Raw genomic sequence first — 16,692 nt, forward strand, 5'->3', positions numbered from 1 at the left:
ACCCTTCTGCACAGTTTTGAAATGGCGACGAAGATGTTTAGTGCTGACGATGCCATTATCAGCATGACTATTCCGGTGATTTACATGCTGGAGCACATGTTAAACAGAATTCGGAGTCAGGTGGTGGCACAAGAGGAGGTGGAGGAAGTAGAGGAGGAGGAGTTGTATGCGGAAGGGCTAACATCTGCAAGGTCCAGACGGTCGGCAGCACCAGGGCGGCAGGCATGTGAGGGTGGGGGAGATGATTTTACCAGGGCGCATGGTAGCAGCCAAACTAGTGAGGAAGGTGCAGGAGCCCAGGAAGAAGTGGAGGACGAACTGATGGAAGACTCATCAGATGAGGGAGACCTTGATCACATTTCTGTTGTGCGAGGTTGGGGGGAGAGGACAGAGGAAGGAAGCATGATTGTTACCTCGCCACCAACACAACAGGGACTTGGTGCTCCTGGATGCGCAACACACATGAGTGCCTTCTTGCTGCACTACCTGCAACATGACCCTCGAATTGTGAGAATTAGAAATAATCCTGACTACTGGGTTGCCACACTGTTAGATCCCCGGTACAAAAGTAAATTTGCAGAAATTATTCCTGCCATAGAAAGGGATGCACGCATGCAGGAGTATCAGCAGAGACTGTTGCAGAATCTTACATGTGCTTTTCCACAAAATACCAGTGGTGCACGTAGTGAATCTCACAGTTCCAACTTGCCAACCGTGGTCTGTATGGAATTGTTCAATAAAGGGCCCAAAATTAAGATAACATAGATGGGAGAGGTCTCTATGAATAGGAATTCCTAAGTATTTGATACCCTGTGAGGGCCAGGCAAAGGGAAAGTTGGACTGGATGGAATCCTATATGGATTTAGGGAGGGAGACATCGAGGGCCTCAGACTTTGCTGCATTGATTTTAAAATTTTACCATGTAACAAAGTGATCTATTTCAGCCATAACAGCAGGGATGGATATATGTGATTGAGTGATATATACTAGGACATCATCAGCAAATAGAGAGCACTTGTACTCGGTGCCTCCCACCTCAATCCACCTAATATTGGGGTTATGGCGAATTGATGAGAGCAGGTGCTCCGTCACTAGGATGTATAAGAGAGGGGACAGAGGACATCCCTGCCTTGTCCCATTGGTGATTGTGAAAGGTGATGAAAATGTTCTGACGCACCCCCTGGGCCTTGGGACACCCGGAGCCGGACCCTTTTTGGTGGATGCTGGTGGTTGTAGTCTTCGTGGCGGCGATCCGGTTCCGTGGCTCAGGGCGGTCAAACCAGTGGCGGAACTATTTATGTGGTTTTGATGTTTAAATGTCCGACTACGCCACCCGTGGATTGCGGTCAGAGTGAACCGCCGCTACAGGGCAGACCGCTAAGGCTGGTGTTGTGGGTGCAGCAGAGCGTAGCATAACTCCCCACGGGAGGAGTATAGCCTCAGGGCAGTGTATGCGGAGGATGGGGGTGATGGTGCAGGGCAGCAGCAGTAACGACACGGAGTCAGTGATGCAGTTCAGGGCCTTTACTCACAGTTCTTATTATCCAGACCACGTCTGCAGGTAACGGCTGCCCACGTCGTACTGTGCTCACCAGGTGAGGGGCTCAGACAACTCCCAGATAACTTTGGAGCGCTTCACAGGACCCCCTTTGTGTGTCCTTTGTCTGGCCTTTCTTACCAACACTTCTGTCCGGCTGCCTCGGGCCTCCTCTTGGTAAACTTGGCGCCAGTTTCCCTGACCCTATGTGGTGCCTTCCTAGCGGGTGGAGCAAGGGGCTGCGCCACATAAAATGTCAGAGCCTCCGGTTTCTAGCTGAGGGTCGTTTCCTGCCTCCACTAGTTCGGGGACCGGTCTCCCCCTTTGGCCTGACCCCTCCACGCAGGTGGATTCGGGCGTGCGGTGGCGACTCGCCCGTCCGCACCCCTGGGATCCCTTCATTCCTCGTTCCTGGAGCCTTCTCCGCTCCTCTTCCTTCCTTCTCCCTCTTGCAGGCCTGGGTCTCTGTTACTAGGCCCGCCTCCGGAGCAGAGCTCATGCAGAGCCCCTGCTCCCTGCCACTTCTGCTCAGACTTCTCTGCACTGAACTAAGATGGTGCCCACCTTTTATACTCCCTTCTCAATGCACCCAGGAACTGCTTCCTCCCTGCTCCTGCACTGCAGGGTTCCCCTTCCTCAGTGTTCCCTCCCCCCACTCCAGCCAGGGACAGGGACTGTCGTGCCCATCTCAGGGGCATATTGGTCGCCCTGCCCCATGGCAATGTGGTGTAATGCATGCAGGTGTCGGGTCCTGATCCACACTCCATCCTTATCTGAGAGTGAGATATCACACCTCTGGGTGAGGTGCAATACGTCTGTAGCAACCGAGCCCTCGGTGCTACAGTTCCATTTATCTTCAGCCTAGGTGACGTATTGTGATACAGGGCCGTGATTTTGGCTATAAAAGGGTCCCCTAGACCCCTACCCCAAGCTTTTTAAGAGAATCATATATGGCGTGCCAGGAGACTCTATGGAATGCTTTCTCAGCATCCAACGAGAGTATCTACTTACAAATTTTTAACTGCATCTAGCCCAGGAAATACTTTGTGCCTAGTAGCAGTGTCTGCTAGTCAGCGGATTATCCCGGCTGTTAAGCAAGCTACACCACCTGTAGTTTGGACACTTAATTTTTTCAAAGGAAATGCTTCGGGACCACGGGATACTTAGTGAAGAGCATCAGGAGGCACCCCAAGGCATAGGGGCTGGGACTGGCAGTAGGATGCCTTGCGGTGGACAGCCGAGCTCGATCCTTATAAAAGCTTTTTAACTGCAGCAGCTTTAGTGGACGCTACTGGAGCTGGAATTACGCGGCTGCTGGCATGAGACTTGCCCTCCAATAGATCCTTGTAAATGGATTTAAAGTGTATTCATTCAAATTAGAGGGACAATTTAAATTAAAAAGCTTAGAGCTGCCTCCACCACAGGGGGGCTCTCTCGACCCACCAGCGGACAGGCACCAGTATTGGGAGAGGGGGGCTGGCCGTCAGGGTTCACCGCGGCTCTGGCACAAACCCGGCGACACGGAGGTGGCACGGGCAGGAGCGGACTGGCCGTCTCGGCTTCTCACTTTTTGGATTTTAGAAGGGCATGACATGCCTATATCTGTGTCTCCCCCTCCTTTTACTCCTCCACCTCTTTTCTTTTCGCATGACTATATGTACTTGTCACTTTTCCATGTGTTAGTTGTGTCTTCTGAGCAGTTTGTCAGCTTTTGGACACCTTTGAAGGTGTTTTCTATGTGTTTCTATGTGTTTTTGTTTGCCTGCCATTGGTTTTAACGGTGTTCGAAGGTGTTCGACGAACAGTTCGACGAACAGTTCGGCGAACACACGGGTGTTCGACGAACCGAACCGAACTCGAACACTACGGGGGTGGCTCAACACTAGTAGCGAGGCACGTCAATGTAAAGTAATGTTTTTGCAAACTTATCACTTTGGCACAACAGGAAAAATGCAGTTAGTGTAGGTTTAGGTCGTGCTTCTAATCTCTCTCTAAAATTATTTTCCGGAAAGTAAACCCTCTCGCCATTGGGTAAATGAATCGCGAGATGAGTGACGGTTGGGTGTCTCTCGTGCAGAGGCAGACCTAAGATCCGCCACGCTGCTTCGTTACTACTAACATATCGGCCGGTTCTAAAGGTCTGCACCTCATCTCTTGGGTCAATGTTAACATTCCCTTGCTGGCGGATGTTAAAAATAGCCTGGTCGCTACCCTTATTAATATATTTACAAATATATTTTATCGCCTGTACCGTATTACAGAACTCTACATTTAAATGAGAATTAAAATTTTTTGATAGGAGTGGAGAATATGGGACCACCCAGCTATTGTCCACCAATATTTCCTGTGTTCCTCTACGGGTTTTTATAATCGTCGTGCGTCCACCATTCTCTGGTGCTCTGCACCTGTACAAAGGATAACCTTTGCCATTGGTTTGAGTATCTTTTAAAAGCTTCCTCGGATATTTTTTGGTACATTTTCCTTCCTTCATGCATGGCGATGAAGAATTGAATGTACCACATGGCCCGTGAATCATATTCTTTGTCACCGTATCATAGAGCTTTTGATCGGTTTCTGGGTTTGGTATCTCAGCACATATGATTTCGTCAATTTGGTTCGGATGCAATTTTTCCTTTAACCACAGCAGTAAGTGCACATGAGGCAAACCTCGCTTTTGCCACTCGATCGAGTACATGAAGCATTGCATATCACCAAATATGTTACCTTTTGTAAGTAGAGCTACCAACTTCTGTACTTTTATTCTAAATACTCGAGCTGTTAAGTCATGTCTGTCCGTTGAATTTTGACCAGCCATAAGCTCTTTGGTGATTTCTGGCCAAGCGGGGTTGCAAGTCATTGTAATAAATAAATCAGGCCTCCCTTAATTACGTACGTATGTGAACGCATCTTGTGTGTATTCGTGTAGGTATCTCGGGCTATTTACAAATGATGACGGGAGAATCACCATCTGACCTAAGTTATTTGGATCCAAATCCGCATAATTTCTTATTGCATCTTGCAAGTGAATATAATTTTCTGCGCGCAGTTTTTTTTTATTTAAAGAAATGAACCTTAAGCACTCACTTTCCATCTTTACATATATGTCGACCAGAAACTGATGAAGTAGGAGCCTACACTTAAGCATCAAATTAAAATCGATGCGACGGACCATCAAGTGAAAGGCATAAAAATCTTTGCAGGACACCTTTTTGTTTGGCATTGCTTGTTTGGTAATTGGATTTATCTGAGGAATATCAATGCTGTACCCCTCTTGTTCTTTCCAAAAAATTATTGGGTACTCGAGAGCGTCATAGAATCTATGTGTATCGGGAACCCTAGTGAGCATGCCATCGCGCGGCTGCACAACGATGTCCCGAGACATAGTTTGTTCGCTACTAACTATTACAGCAGCTATTTCATTTGTAGTAGAGGCATTGAATCGTCTCTCATGTTGACCACGTGGTACACGGTCTGGGTGAATCACTACTTTGAAATGATCGTCATTGATCATTCTGTCTCTAGCCGTTTTAAATTCATGCACCAAAATGTTGTGGTCGTGAAGTACTCGTTGTAATTTTTTAACTATGTTTCTATCTACGCTTTGCACGCACTCAGTAGGCCTGTTGATTTATTCTTCTTCATCACCTATGAAATAAACTTTTAAAAATTGTGGTTGCGAAATGGACGTAGGAATTAAAGAACCGATACGGTGGTATACTTGTCCTTGTATTGTAAAGGTCGGGCAAAACCCTGGCATTGAGACAATTTGATCTGCTCCAAAAGACGTCATATGAAAGCACATGTTGTATTTTCTTATATTATTTAGAAAAAGGCGAGATTCATCAGTTTCATTAGAGAAAAGCTCTTTTAAAGGTTGAACTGGCTCGTCTATATAAGGAAGAGCTACTTTCCCGCCCAAACAACACATACCTGCTGCTTCCTCTTTCCACTTAAGAGCTCCGCAATATTTGCAATCTATGGTCATTGCTTCTATTTTTATAAGCTTGTGAGTTTCATAATCAAGAGTCTCGTCATACTCAAATGCAGCTTTATTAAACAATATCCATGTATTTCTTGTAAATGTTTGACATCGCTGTGCTGCCCTTTCAGCAACAGTGCGTCTGTGAGATTCGGCCATTTCATAAGTTTCAGTGGCTCTTTGGGACGCCATGTAAGTCGCTTGCTGCTGACGTCGAGCTTGGGACTGTTCTGGAGTTTCAGCAACCCGTTGAGACGCCAGATACTCCGCATGCTGTTCACGTTGGTGCTTTGGACAGTTCTTGAGTTTCAGCAGCCCGTTGAGATGCCAAAAACTCTGCATTCCGTTCACGTCGGGCTTGGGATTGTTCTGGAGTCTCTGCAGCTCTATGTGCCGCACAACACACCGCCTGCTCAAGCCTTCGTTGCTCGGCTTGTTGAGACGTCTCATCACGTCTAATTATTTTCATAGCTCGGGCTTTATTAGAGCTTTGCGAAATGTTAGACTTACGCTTTTGCGGCATTTTTATAAGTACTAATTACAAAATAGGTACTTAGTAAAGTTCAAACAAAATACTAAAACAATCTAATTAGTTATATTACGATCGCTGTACAGACGATAACAGTTGTATATGACTGGTCTATGAGGAGCAGCTGTGGCGCGATTACCCATAGCAACCAATCCTAGTGCTCTGTGGGAGCTGAGAGCAGCCTGCTGGTGCTGTGGGTGACATGGTCTATGAGGAGCAGCTGTGGCGCGGTTACCCATAGCAACCATTCCCAGTGCTCTGTGGGAGCTGAGAGCAGCCTGCTGGTGCTGTGGGTGACATGCTGCGCTGCACACACACAGGGCTGTGCTGCACACAGGAGGGGAGGACGCCATTTGTGTAGCACTGCTGCCGGTGCTGTCAGGCTGCAGTGTGTGCATCCTCCATGGAGCCGCGCTCAGGTTATTGCCCCTCCCCGTGTGTGAGTCACTTCCCCTCCGCCCAGGTGAGGCGCTCAGAACTTTCCCGGCTGCAGCAGCTGGCGCAGGTGAGCGCATGTTTTTATTATACGGTGTTATGTGGAGGGACAATGGTGATGGGGACCCCCTGTGTGAGGACAATGATGGCCCGGTGCCCCCGGGCAACCTGCAGGATGGTGGTGATGAGAAGTCTGGCCCAATCCAGCCCTTGTTCATTTTAATAAGGGTCAGCTTGTCAGCATTGTCAGTTGACTGGCGAGTGCGCTTATCAGTTATAATTCCCCCAGCGGCACTAAAAACACGCTCCGATAACACGCTAGCGGCAGGGCAGGCCAGGACCTCCAAGGCGTACAGAGCGAGTTCATTCCAAGTGTCCAGCTTGGATACCCAATAATTAAAAGGCACAGAGGAATCACGGAGGATGCTGGTACGGTCGGCAAGGTATTCCCTCACCATCTTTTGAAACTTTCCACTCCTTGTGAGAGTACCCTGCGCCTCAGGGCCTGTAAGCTGGGCGGGTGTCAGAAATCTGTCCCAGAATGTTGACAGTGTTCCCCTGCCTCTGCTGGATTGGAGTTGCATCTCTCTCACCTGTACGCCTTGGTTGGGCAACGAACTGTGACCTCTGCCGCTAGCGTGTTCAGATGGGAATTTTTTTAAGAGTTCTGCAGCAAGGGCCTTCTGGTACTGCCCCATTTTTGTAGACCTCTCCACCTCAGGAATAAGAGAGTGAAAGTTCTCCATGTAGCGGGGGTCTAAAAGTGTCACCAACCAGTAATGACTGTCACCCAACATTTTGACAACGCGAGGGTCACGGTTAAGGCAGCGTAACATAAAGTCAGCCATGCGTGCCAGACTGGTAACGGGCAAGATTTCCGTGTCCTCACCAAGATGACGACTGACCATGCTCTCCTCCTCCTCCTCCTCCCCCCTGTCCTCAGGCCACCCACTCTGAACCGACGGTATGACACTTGTACAGGTACTACCGTCTACAGCGCATGATAGCAGCTCCTGTTCTTCCTCCTCCTCCTCCTCCACCTCTCCCTCATTGTCCCCCAATGCACGTTGGGATGAGATGAGGCTGGGCTGTGTGTAATCACCCACTACGGCTTCTTGATCCATCTCATCATACTCTGGCTGCAATGCCTCCTCTTTAATTCTCTGCAGAGAGCGTTGCAAAAGACAGACAAGTGGATGCTGACACTAATGATGGCATCATCGCCACTCACCATCTTGGTGGCCTCCTCAAAGTTTGTCAGGATGGTACATATGTCCGACATCCAGGTCCACTCCTGAGGTCTTATGTGTGGAGTCTGACCTGAATATCGACGGCCTTGTTGCATCTGGTACACCACAACTGCTCTCTTCTGCTCACAAATCCTTTGCAACATGTGGAGGGTAGAGTTCCAACGTGTGGGGACATCACACACCAGTCGGTGTGCCGGAAGCTGCAAATGCTGCTGCAACACAGCAAGGGCGGCGGAAGCTGTAGCCGACTTGCGAAAATGAGCTGACAGGCGGCGTACTTTCAGATCTGGCAACTCAGGGTACGATTTAAGAAACCGCTGAACCACGAGGTTAAGCACATGAGCCAGGCATGGTACGTGTGTGATCTCACCTCGCCTCAGAGCCGCCACCAGGTTACGGCCATTGTCACACACGACCATGCCGGGATGTAGGTTCAGCGGTCTCAGCCACAGATCTGCCTGCTCTTTCACAGCTGTCCACAACTCACAAGCAGTGTGAGGTTTATCACCTAAGCTTATGAGTTTCAGCACAGCCTGTTGCCGCTTGGCGGAGGCTGTACTGCAGTGCTTCCAGCTTGTAACTGATGTGGTGATATCTGAGATGGAGGCTGAACATGAGGAGGAGGAGGAGGAGGAGGATGATGCGCAGGAGCTATACACTGTGGAGGCAACTATGACTGACATAGGGCCCGCAATCCTCGGTGTGGGGAGGACGTGTTCCGTCCCAAGGTCCGACTGGGTCCCGGCTTCCACTATGTTTACCCAGTGTGCCGTCAGAGAGATGTACTGTCCCTGGCCACAACCACTTGTCCACGTGTCCGTTGTCAGGTGGACTCTCCCAGTAACTGCGTTGTTGAGGGCACCGCAGATGCTTTGGGACACGTGCTTGTGTAGTGCGGGGATGGCACACCGGGCAAAATAGTGTAGGCTGGGGACCGAGTACCGAGGGACGGCCACCGCCATAAGATTGCAGAAGGATTCCGTCTCCACCAGCCTAAAAGGCAGCATTTCCAACGCAAGCAGTCATGAAATGTGCGAATTTAGGACTGTGGCCTGTGCGAATTTCCGCTTTCGTTCAAAGGTCTGGGATATGGACAATTGAACCCTGCGGTGGGACGTGGACGTGGACGTTGATGCTGTTTCTTGAGAAACTGCCATAACAAGTGAAGACTGAGAGGAGGGGGCATCTTTACATGCAGTATGGACATGGGATTGCCTTGCACACACAACAGGGGCTTCTATTGCACGCACAACAGTGGAAGAACCAGTGGTGACACCCGCTGACACTGGTCGTGGACCCTGGGTTTCGCCCCACAAAGTCGGGTGCTTTGCTGCCATGTGCCTGATCATGCTGGTGGTGGTCAGGCTGGTAGTTTTGTCACCCCTGCTGATGCTGGCATGGCAGGTGGAACATATGGCCTTTTTGGGGTTATCAGCAGAGTCTTTAAAAAAATTCCAGACTCTGGAAGACCTACCGCTTGTACTGGCAACGTCCCTCGTGTTGGTGTTACGGGGAACGGTTGCCCACCTTCTGTCTGCGGCCATCACACTGCTTCTTCCTGCCTGTTGGGGTACTCTGCCTCCCCCCCCCCCCTGGCCTCGCTCTGCATGTCCTCCTGCCACGTTGGGTCAGTTACTAGATCATCCACCACCTCCTCCTCTTCCACTTGCGCACCATGATGCTCCTCCTCACTTGCTGGCAATTGTGTCTCGTCATCGTCCACCTCTTGTGACAAATTGCCAGCGTCGACTTCCTGTGGCCGTGGCTGTTCAAATATTTGGGCATTGCTACATGTGATCTCCTCTTCCACCACTTCAAGCGTATCAGGCGAGGGGCACGAATCTGGAAATGGACCAGTGAACAGCTCTTCAGAGTGTCCAAGTGTGGGATCAATTGCTGTCTGATGACACTCGGCAGGGTGGGAGGAAGAGCATCAGGGTGAGGAGGAATATGCGGTCGAGACTCACGGCTACTAAGAGTTGACTGTGTGGAAGACAGACCGGAGGAGGTGGTGCCCAGGTAACTGGAAGTATTATCTGCTATCCAATTAATAACCTGTTCACACTGATCAGTTCTCAATACTGGTGTTGTTCTGTGCTTCCCTAGTAATTCGGTCAAGAAGTGGGAGCGAGAAGATGTGGCTGTTGGTTGCGGCACATTTTCACCTTAGCCACGGCCCCGTCCTCTGCACGAACCATCACCAGAACGTCCACTTCCACGTCCCTTGCCACGCGCCTTGTCCATTGTAAAGGAAGTAAAATAGCTTACACTTGCACTATCAATGGAAAAAGGGTAATAAAAAGTAGATTAGAACCGTGGAAGAGGAAAACCACAGTTCTATTTCTCTGGCCTACACCGACTCTTTTAAACAATCTGAACAATCAGGGAGAAACTATTACTGTTTTTCTTTACGTAAAAAATACCAAAACCTGAATAATAGAGATTTTTTACCGTGGGATGGCAAAACCACAGTTATTGTTTACTGGGGTATACCAGACTTTTTTAAATAGATATAATTGCGACTGAACAGTGAGCGACACACTCAAACTGTGTTTTTTTAGATACCAAAGGCCCAAAACTGGATAGTACAGAGATTTGACCCATTGAACTGCAAAACCACACTGGGATTTGTCAGGCCTACACCAGACTATTTTCAACAGATATATTTTTGTGTCACAACAGTCAGGAGACACTACTGTTTTTCTTTACGGAAAATATACCAAAACCTGAATAATAGAGATTTTTTACCGTGGGATGGCAAAACCACAGTTATTGTTTACTGGGGTATACCAGACTTTTTTAAATAGATATAATTGCGGCTGAACAGTGAGCGACACACTTAAACTGTGTTTTTTTAGATACCAAAGGCCCAAAACTGGATAGTAACATAGTAACATAGTTTTTAAGGTTGAAGGAAGACTAAGTCCATCTAGTCCAACCCATAGCCTAACATGTTGATCCAGAGGAAGGCAAAAAAAAACCATGTGGCAAACACTAAGCTCCACTTTGGGGAAAAAAATTCCTTCCTGACTCCATACGACAATCAGACTAGTTCCCTGGATCAACGCCCTATCAAGGAATCTAGTATTTATAACCTGTAACATTATACTTTTCAAGAAAGGCATCCATGCCCTTCTTAAATTTTAACAGTGAATCACTCATTACAGCATCATGCGGCAAAGAGTTCCATAGTCTCACTGCTCTTACAGTAAAGAATCCCCGTCTGTGATTATGTTTAAACCTTCTTTCCTCCAGACGTAGAAGATGCCCCCTTGTCCCAGTCTCAGGCCTCAGAGTAAAAAGATCAGTAGAAAGGTCTTTGTACTGTCCCCTCATATACTTGTACATAGCAATAAGATCACCCCTAAGCCTTCTTTTTTCCACAGTAAATAACCCCAAGTGTAATAACCAGTCTTGGTATTGCAGACCCCCCAGTCCTCTAATAACCTTGGTCGCTCTTCTCTGCACCCGCTCTAGTTCAGCTATGTCTTTCTTATACACCGGAGACCACAACTGTACACAGTATTCTAAGTGTGGTCGCACTAATGACTTGTATATAGGTAAAATTATGCTCTCCTCATGAGCATCTATGCCTCTTTTAATGCATCCCATTATTTTATTTGCCTTTGCAGCAGCAGCCTGACACTGACCACTAAACGTGAGCTTGTCGTCCACCAATACACCCAGGTCTTTTTCAGTTACAGTTTTGCCCAGTGTTTTACAATTAAGCATATAATTATACATTTTATTTCCTCAGCCCAAGTGCATTACCTTACATTTATCCCCATTAAAGCTCATTTGCCATTTATCAGCCCAAGCTTCTAGTTTACATAGATCCTCCTGTAATATAAAATTGTCCTCCTCTGTATTGATTACCCTGCAGAGTTTAGTGTCATCTGCAAATATTGAAATATTACTCTGTATGCCCCCTACAAGGTCATTAATAAATATGTTAAAAAGAAGGGGGCCCAATACTTACCCCTGTGGTACCCCACTGTTAACTGAGACCCAGTCTGAGTGTTTTCCATTTATAACCACCCTTTGTTTCCTATCACTGAGCCAATTCTTAACCCACATACATATAATTTCCCCTATCCCCATTGTTCTCATTTTATGTATCAACCTTTTGTGTGGAACCGTATCAAAAGCTTTTGAAAAGCCCATATACACAACATCCACTGCATTTCCTTGGTCCAGTCCAGAACTTGCCTCCTCATAAAAACTGATCAGATTAGTTTGACAGGAACGGTCCCTCGTAAATCCATGTAGATATTGGGTCATGAGGTACAGAGATTTGACCCGTTGAACTGCAAAACCACACTGGGATTTGTCGGGCCTACACCAGACTATTTTCAACAGATATATTTTTGTGTCACAACAGTCAGGAGACACTACTGTTTTTCTTTACGGAAAATATATCAAAACCTGAATAATATTTTTTACCGTGGGATGGCAAAACCACAGTTATTGTTTACTGGGGTATACCAGACTTTTTTAAATAGATATAATTGCTGCTGAACAGTGAGTGACACACTCAAACTGTGTTTTTTTAGATACCAAAGGCCCAAAACTGGATAGTACAGAGATGTGACCCGTTGAACTGCAAAACCACACTGGGATTTGTCGGGCCTACACAAGACTATTTTCAACAGATATATTTTTGTGTCACAACAGTCAGGAGACACTACTGTTTTTCTTTACGGAAAATATACCAAAACCTGAATAATAGAGATTTTTTACCGTGGGATGGCAAAACCACAGTTATTGTTTACTGGGGTATACCAGACTTTTTTAAATAGATATAATTGCGGCTGAACAGTGAGCGACACACTCAATCTGTGTTTTTTAGATACCAAATGGCCCAAAAGTGGATAATACAGAGGTTTGAACCGTGGAAGTGCAAAACAACACTTCTGTTTCTCTAGCCTACACCTGACTATTTTCAACAGATATATTTGTGTCTGAAAAATCAGAGACACGCTTTTTTTTGGGGGGGGGACACCAAAAGGTTAATAAGACGGGTATTTGTACAGTGTGAAGAAGGAAAAAAAAAAAGAGGATTTAGATGAAAAAAAAAAGGATGTGTCCTGGCCCCTGAGACCTGGAGCTAAGTCCAGCAATTTCAGCAACAGGAGCAGCACACAGGACTGTAATGCAGCGTTTGCTGGTATAACCACTGCGTCTCCTATACAGCCTGCCTGCCTGATATCTGGGATGGATATTAGTCCTGAGAAGGACTGTTTGTTTGATCTGGCAGCCTTTACAGACCCTACACTAACTATTTCACAGTTTATATCTCTCCCTAAATCAGCAGCGCTGTCCCTACACTGTCTGATCCGGAGCGACTGTGTCCAAGATGGCGGCGCCCGGTTTTAAATACTCGAGGTGACGCTGTGCGGCCAGCCAATCACTGTAATGCCCACAACCAACATGGCTGCGGCATTACAGTGACTGGCTGGCAATCCCTGCATGTTCATTGGCTCTGTAAAGAACGCCAAACATGCAGTGCGGAGACCCGAGCTCCCGCCCGAGTAACCCGGAAATGCTCGGTGCTCGCCGAACATCCCGAGTAGCGTGATGCTCGGGCGAGTACTGAGCAGTGTCGAGCATGTTCGCTCAACACTAATAGTTATATAAACAAGGTGCATTGCTTCACAGTTGATATAGTTTTTCATCAAATATATGACATCGGATGTGGTAGAAAAAGTGGCTGTTTTGACCATACAGTGGCATACTTTGATCAAAATATTGGCATGGCGAAATTAAATTATTGATAGTTGAGATTTTTAGCTACACATTTGACCTTAAATGGATAGCAAAAGCCTGGTGATAGATTCCCTTTAAAGGGAATATGTTAGTGAGATCAAACTGCCCGAACCACAAGCAGCATGATGACAGGCTGCCAGCAATCATCCCGTCCATGGTTACGTGAGGTTTCTCTATTGCACTACATAAAAAGATACCAGTATAATAAATAACACATGGTGGGTAGAGGGGCTTGTTACAGATTTTGCATTGTGGGCAAGTTGTAAATCAGCTCAATAATATTGATATCTTTTTCCATATAAACAGTTATGGATGGACCTGCCAATAAGTCTGTGCTGGACTAAGATAAGCTAGAGGGGAGCAGAACAGTTGATTTGCAATCAGTTTTTGCACACAGCTCCCGACAGTGCGAGCCATGATTAGGAGACTTGCCCTGGGAGAACCCGATGCTGTAGGCTGGCAATTTTCCCCAAGCATTTGTATTCTTTGGGCTCGCTCTCACTTGCAACTAAATCGGACGAATGCAATCCGATAAAAAAATCGGATTGCATTCGGACCAATTTAATCCTTTAATGGTGTGTTCAGTGCCATTTTTTTTCCAGCTCTGATCGGATTGCGATCGGGCTGGAAAAAAATCTCAGCATGCTGCGATTGCATGCTGGATTCGGATTGCACGCACCCATATAAGCCTATGGGTACGTATGAAACATCGCACTGCACTCGGATATCACCCGAGTGCTGTGTGATTCCCGCCGATGCCAGTAATAGAGGAGATAGAGAAATTACTTTCTCCATCTCCTCCACAGCTGTGCGAGAGGATCACAGCAAGGAGCAGAGCAGGAGACGAGTGTCATTAGCATATCGCAGCTGATGCTATCGCATCAGATGCCATACGCTAGTGGGACCCCGGCCTTACCCTAATAAAAGAATGGCTGTGAGGATCACACAAACCCACTCCCCAACAAATTTCAATGTTACGTGGAGAAAACACACGCAAAACTGTGATCAAAAAACGCCATAAAGATGTTGTTCTTGTAAAAAAGCGTTAATGCAAACCCAGTGATCCAGTAAGACAGTGATAAAGTTTAAAGGGGGACAATTGTTCAAATGCTACATAATCTGCAAATTCTGCAGTTACAAAAAGTAAGATAAAAAAAGATTATTAAGTGGAAACCATCTGAGATCTGATATCTCTATCCCCCAGCGTTTCCTGTTTCAGCACTGTGGTGAAAGTACTGTACAGTTGCTTGGTTTCTAAGTACTATGAGAAAATGCTGTTTGTGGTATCTTCAGATTCTGGTCTATTAGTTATATCTTTGATGATTGAGCAAGGTGCAACTTCTCGCATTTCTGCCGATGTTTACGAGTAAATTTTAACAGTATTTAATTGTACAACTTCCTCCTTCATTCTTATCTTCTCAGCTGCACATGTATTTTGTGTGATTTTTCTCTGTATTGCACTCACAATATGCAAAAACTTTTTAATTATACATTAACTAAATATATATTGTAAACAAAGTAAATCTCTTTTAAAAACAAATCATTAACAGCTTTTCTATTCTAATATCTTTACTGTTGTATAATACTTAACCCCTTCATGACCGGATTATTTTCCAACTTTTCGTTTTTGTTTTTTTCTCCCCTTCTTCCAAGAGCCCTAACTATTTTTAATTTTTCCATCCACATATCCATATGAGGGCTTGTTTTTTGTGGGACGTGTTGTACTTTTGAATAACTCTAATTATTCTACCACATAGTGCGTTGAAATTGCAAAAAAAGTGAAAATAAACAATTGTTTTTTGGGTTTTTCATTTACCATATTCATTATATGATAAAATTGAGCTGGTGATATGATTCTCCAGGTGAGTATGAGTACGCAGATACGAAACATGTATAGATTTTTTAAATTTAAGTGGTGAAAAAAAAAATTGGAAATTTGCAAAAAAAAAAATTTTGCATGTGTCGCCATTGTCTGAGACACATAACATTTGAATTTTTCGGTATATGGGGCTGTGTGAAGGGCTTATTTTTTTGTGCCCTGAGCTGACATTTTTATTGATACCATTTTGGGACAGATACGATATTTTGATGGCCTCTTATTGCATTTTATTGAAATGTTGTGGGAAACAAAAAGTCGTAATTCTGGCGTTTTAATTAGAGATGAGCGTTGTTCTACTCGAACTGTTCGCCAATCTCAAATTCGAGCTGTTTTGGGCGGTGTTCGAGCCGTTCGGCGAACACGAACAATTTGAGAAAAATTCGGCTGTTCGAGGTTATGTTCGGTAACTGTTCGTGCACCAAAATCATAACTGGATTTTTTCTCAGTAATGATGAAAATTAATGTTAATACGCAGTTTGAGTGTACAGCGGGGCGGGGGGAGGGGCAGGGGATGGATCTCTGCAGGAACAATGAAGATCTCCATTTTTTTTTCTCTTTCCCGCATTTACAGTGGGGAGGTGCAATCTGTCAGCCTATCAGCAGCGCACACACGGAGCGAAGTGCTTTTTTTCACACAAGCAAGGGCATGTGTCATTGGCAGTGTATGTCACATGTCCTTGCCCTATAAGACCAAGCCATTTTCCCCGTCGCCACCATTTTCTCACTGCTGCAGCTGCGTGTTAGATGGCACCGCTGTTGCTGTGTGCGCTATACCTTGTTAATTTCAAGCCAATTTTCGCACAAATATACAGATAGCTTGGGAGTAGGGAATAGTTGTGATTGCAGTCCTTTTAAAGACTAGGTTACAGCATTTCCTACGACTTTTATCAGGCAGGTCTGTGCTCTTAAATAGATAGGTTGTGGGAGTAAAGACTAATTGTAATTGGAGTCCTTTTCAGGACTAGGTTACATCAGTTCCTATCAGTTTTTGCCAGGCAGGTCTGTGCCAGTGCTGTGCAAGTTTTTTTCACAGCATTTGGCTGAATCTAGCAAAGCTAATCCTTTTTGGCCTATTGCAGAGTGTGTTAGTCAGTGGAGTAGCCTATCTGTGTTGCAAGATATACCACCTGTGTATAGAATACCAATTTTTTTACTGTGACGCGCCCCCTGGGCCATATTCTTTAGGGGAATACCCGGAGCCGGATCAGATGGGGGTTGTAGTCTCCGAGTGGCTGTGACCCGGTCCGTGCCCAGGGTGTCAAGCTCAGAGTATGTGGCAGTCCTACAGATGTTACAAAGTTCGTTATGTCGACTACG

This window comes from Phyllobates terribilis, unplaced genomic scaffold (genome assembly GCF_046119375.1).
Source record: "Phyllobates terribilis strain yellow unplaced genomic scaffold, ASM4611937v1 Scaffold_4__5_contigs__length_816908805, whole genome shotgun sequence".
NCBI classification, from domain to species: Eukaryota; Metazoa; Chordata; class Amphibia; order Anura; family Dendrobatidae; genus Phyllobates; species Phyllobates terribilis.